A 5,000-nucleotide genomic window follows, 5' to 3' on the forward strand; every position below is an offset into this window, starting at 1 on the left:
GATCCAAACCAACATGAGCATATGAGTTAAAGTCAAAAGAATTGGACAAATTGCATGATCTTTTTCTTGGCATTTCATGCATTCTAAGCTCAGTGGGCCTGGCATGTTTTTTTCTCTCCCCAGGCCTGCGTGGGATATTATTATCTGGAAAATGAGGTCACGATTGTTTAAATGTTATATCCATTTGTGGAGGGATAGAAGTGGGTCAGGATAGCTGACACCTACAGCCGTATATAAGGACGAAGGCTGACTTAAGTTGTGTGTGTGTGTGCACATACATGCACGTGTGTGCCAGCACGTACACACACACACACGCACACACACACACACACCCACGCACACACACGCACACACACACGCACGCACACACAATGTTAAAGAGACACTATGCAGGCCCTCCTTTTGTTCATTTAATTGTTAATTTTTACTCAATAGGTCAAATGCAAGGTAAGACAAACTGTGTGTGTGTGTGTGTGTGTGTCTGTCTGTGTGTGTGTGTGGGTGTGCCCACGTGGTCTCTCTGTGATAGTGTCAGTAGGCTACTTGAGGGGAGAAGACACAGGACAAACTGGGCCCTAATAGTTTTCTTCCCTGGATAGCTCTCTCTGTCTGTGGCCAGGTCACTGGAAGTATCTGTCACGCCTGCCCCCCCCCAGCACCAGGCTGCCCTGTATCACACACTCCTATCATCCATGATGTACATCTGCCTTCCCTCGTCATGCACATCAATGATATTGGACTCACCTGGACTCACTCATCACCTGTTATTACCTCTCCTATATTTGTCAGTTCTCCAGCTCTGTTCCCCACTTCTTTGTCTTACTAGTTTGCTTGACGCTGTTCCTGTCTCGTTCCATGTCCGTTCTTTATTAAATGTTTGACTCCCCGTACCTGCTTCGTCTCTCCAGCGTCATTCCATGTGACAGAATGCAGAAGCCATCACACAATGCATTGGGGAGTACTGGCGTTCCGGTTGGTATGGTAACATCAGCTCTGGGTCACCACCGATGGAACCGGGGATGCCTAGCCAGCTCGTCGGGCTTCCACGCCCTAGCTGGCTCAAGAGGTTTCCACGCCCTAGCTGGCTCAAGAGGTTTCCACACCCTAGCTGGCTCAAGAGGTTTCCACACCCTAGCTGGCTCAAGAGGTTTCCACGCCCTAGCTGGCTCAAGAGGTTTCCACGCCCTAGCTGGCTCAAGAGGTTTCCACACCCTAGCTGGCTCAAGAGGTTTCCACGCCCTAGCTGGCTCAAGAGGTTCCCACGCCCTAGCTGACTCGAGAGGTTCCCACACCCTAGCTGGCTCGAGAGGTTCCCACGCCCTAGCTGACTCGAGAGGTTCCCTTGCCCCGGTTGGCTCGGATGGCGCCCATCCCACGTCGGGCCTCAGCTGGATCGTTAGTTCTTGTTCGCCCAGCCAGTCCAGGAGTTGTTTTTGTTTGTTTTGTTGTTGACGTCGGGGTGGATTCCGTCGCCGATGGAACTGGGGGTGCCTCCCCGTACCTGCTTCGTCTCTCCAGTTTCATTCCATGTGACAGTATCCCTCTACCTAGCCTTGTAGCCTTGGAAGTGTGTGTCACGTTCGTCATAATGATCGGACCATGGCGCAGCGTGGTATGTGTACATTCTCTTTTTTAATGAATGAACAAAAACAACAAACAACCAAATGAAACTTGAAGCTATACAAACTAGTGCTGACAGGCAACTAAACATAGACAAGATCCCACAACACAAATTAGGAAAATGGCTACCTAAATATGATCCCCAATCAGAGACAACGATAAACAGCTGTCTCTGATTGGAAACCATATCAGGCCAACATAGACATACAAAAACCCCTAGACATACAAAAATCCCTAGACATACAAAAACCCCTAGACATACAAAACCCCCTAGACATACAAAAACATACAAAAACCCTAGACATACAAAAACTAGAGTACCCACCCAAGTCACACCCTGACCTAACCAAAATATATAGAAAAACAGATATCTAAGATCAGGGCCTGACAGTGTAGGTCTGTCAGTCTGTCAGTCTGTCTGTTTATAGGACCCTATACAGTACAAGAGACAGTACATCAGTATCCGGGAGCGAACAGCAGCATTACAACTACCATCACCAGGCAACAACTTCATACACTATAATTGGCTCTAGATATTTTGCTGGTCAGGCCATGTGGTGTGAAAAAACACGATTGATGTACCACCCTTTAAGTGAGGGGAAATATGAAATGGTTTTCTGCTGTGTTGCAGCTAAGCTGAGTCTTAGCTTGGAGCTAGTGCCTGGTGGATGTCTTTCCTGTGTTGCAGCAGCATTGTTTACACTGAGTCTTAGCTTGGAGCTAGTGCCTGGTGGATGTCTTTCCTGTGTTGCAGCAGCATTGTTTACCCTGAGTCTTAGCTTGGAGCTAGTGCCTGGTGGATGTCTTTCCTGTGTTGCAGCAGCATTGTTTACACTGAGTCTTAGCTTGGAGCTAGTGCCTGGTGGATGTCTTTCCTGTGTTGCAGCAGCATTGTTTACCCTGAGTCTTAGCTTGGAGCTAGTGCCTGGTGGATGTCTTTGCTGTGTTGCAGCAGCATTGTTTACCCTGAGTCTTAGCTTGGAGCTAGTGCCTGGTGGATGTCTTTCCTGTGTTGCAGCAGCATTGTTTACACTGAGTCTTAGCTTGGAGCTAGTGCCTGGTGGATGTCTTTGCTGTGTTGCAGCAGCATTGTTTACCCTGAGTCTTAGCTTGGAGCTAGTGCCTGGTGGATGTCTTTCCTGTGTTGCAGCAGCATTGTTTACACTGAGTCTTAGCTTGGAGCTAGTGCCTGGTGGATGTCTTTCCTGTGTTGCAGCAGCATTGTTTACACTGAGTCTTAGCTTGGAGCTAGTGCCTGGTGGATGTCTTTCCTGTGTTGCAGCAGCATTGTTTACCCTGAGTCTTAGCTTGGAGCTAGTGCCTGGTGGATGTCTTTCCTGTGTTGCAGCAGCATTGTTTACCCTGAGTCTTAGCTTGGAGCTAGTGCCTGGTGGATGTCTTTCCTGTGTTGCAGCAGCATTGTTTACACTGAGTCTTAGCTTGGAGCTAGTGCCTGGTGGATGTCTTTCCTGTGTTGCAGCAGCATTGTTTACACTGAGTCTTAGCTTGGAGCTAGTGCCTGGTGGATGTCTTTCCTGTGTTGCAGCAGCATTGTTTACCCTGAGTCTTAGCTTGGAGCTAGTGCCTGGTGGATGTCTTTCCTGTGTTGCAGCAGCATTGTTTACACTGAGTCTTAGCTTGGAGCTAGTGCCTGGTGGATGTCTTTGCTGTGTTGCAGCAGCATTGTTTACACTGAGTCTTAGCTTGGAGCTAGTGCCTGGTGGATGTCTTTCCTGTGTTGCAGCAGCATTGTTTACCCTGAGTCTTAGCTTGGAGCTAGTGCCTGGTGGATGTCTTTCCTGTGTTGCAGCAGCATTGTTTACCCTGAGTCTTAGCTTGGAGCTAGTGCCTGGTGGATGTCTTTCCTGTGTTGCAGCAGCATTGTTTACACTGAGTCTTAGCTTGGAGCTAGTGCCTGGTGGATGTCTTTCCTGTGTTGCAGCAGCATTGTTTACACTGAGTCTTAGCTTGGAGCTAGTGCCTGGTGGATGTCTTTCCTGTGTTGCAGCAGCATTGTTTACCCTGAGTCTTAGCTTGGAGCTAGTGCCTGGTGGATGTCTTTCCTGTGTTGCAGCAGCATTGTTTACACTGAGTCTTAGCTTGGAGCTAGTGCCTGGTGGATGTCTTTCCTGTGTTGCAGCAGCATTGTTTACACTGAGTCTTAGCTTGGAGCTAGTGCCTGGTGGATGTCTTTCCTGTGTTGCAGCAGCATTGTTTACCCTGGTCTTAGCTTGGAGCTAGTGCCTGGTGGATGTCTTTCCTGTGTTGCAGCAGCATTGTTTACACTGAGTCTTAGCTTGGAGCTAGTGCCTGGTGGATGTCTTTCCTGTGTTGCAGCAGCATTGTTTACACTGAGTCTTAGCTTGGAGCTAGTGCCTGGTGGATGTCTTTCCTGTGTTGCAGCAGCATTGTTTACACTGAGTCTTAGCTTGGAGCTAGTGCCTGGTGGATGTCTTTCCTGTGTTGCAGCAGCATTGTTTACCCTGAGTCTTAGCTTGGAGCTAGTGCCTGGTGGATGTCTTTCCTGTGTTGCAGCAGCATTGTTTACACTGAGTCTTAGCTTGGAGCTAGTGCCTGGTGGATGTCTTTGCTGTGTTGCAGCAGCATTGTTTACCCTGAGTCTTAGCTTGGAGCTAGTGCCTGGTGGATGTCTTTGCTGTGTTGCAGCAGCATTGTTTACACTGAGTCTTAGCTTGGAGCTAGTGCCTGGTGGATGTCTTTTGGAGTTGCCTGGTGTCTGTCTTCTGTGTTGCAGCAGCATTGTTTACCCTGAGTCTTAGCTTGGAGCTAGTGCCTGGTGGATGTATTTCCTGTGTTGCAGCAGCATTGTTTACACTGAGTCTTAGCTTGGAGCTAGTGCCTGGTGGATGTCTTTCCTGTGTTGCAGCAGCATTGTTTACCCTGAGTCTTAGCTTGGAGCTAGTGCCTGGTGGATGTCTTTCCTGTGTTGCAGCAGCATTGTTTACACTGAGTCTTAGCTTGGAGCTAGTGCCTGGTGGATGTCTTTCCTGTGTTGCAGCAGCATTGTTTACCCTGAGTCTTAGCTTGGAGCTAGTGCCTGGTGGATGTCTTTCCTGTGTTGCAGCAGCATTGTTTACACTGAGTCTTAGCTTGGAGCTAGTGCCTGGTGGATGTCGTTCCTGTGTTGCAGCAGCATTGTTTACCCTGAGTCTTAGCTTGGAGCTAGTGCCTGGTGGATGTCTTTCCTGTGTTGCAGCAGCATTGTTTACCCTGAGTCTTAGCTTGGAGCTAGTGCCTGGTGGATGTCTTTCCTGTGTTGCAGCAGCATTGTTTACCCTGAGTCTTAGCTTGGAGCTAGTGCCTGGTGGATGTCTTTCCTGTGTTGCAGCAGCATTGTTTACCCTGAGTCTTAGCTTGGA

The 5,000-nt window shown here is 48.7% G+C and overlaps 1 protein-coding gene across 1 annotated transcript in view; it reads left to right on the top strand.

Moving 5' to 3' along the window:
* The window catches only part of adamts17 (ADAM metallopeptidase with thrombospondin type 1 motif, 17), a 199,274-nt gene that overhangs the window by 1,835 nt on the left and 192,439 nt on the right, over window positions 1-5,000 (top strand).

This window comes from Oncorhynchus tshawytscha, unplaced genomic scaffold (genome assembly GCF_018296145.1).
Source record: "Oncorhynchus tshawytscha isolate Ot180627B unplaced genomic scaffold, Otsh_v2.0 Un_contig_57_pilon_pilon, whole genome shotgun sequence".
In the NCBI taxonomy this organism is placed as follows: Eukaryota; Metazoa; Chordata; class Actinopteri; order Salmoniformes; family Salmonidae; genus Oncorhynchus; species Oncorhynchus tshawytscha.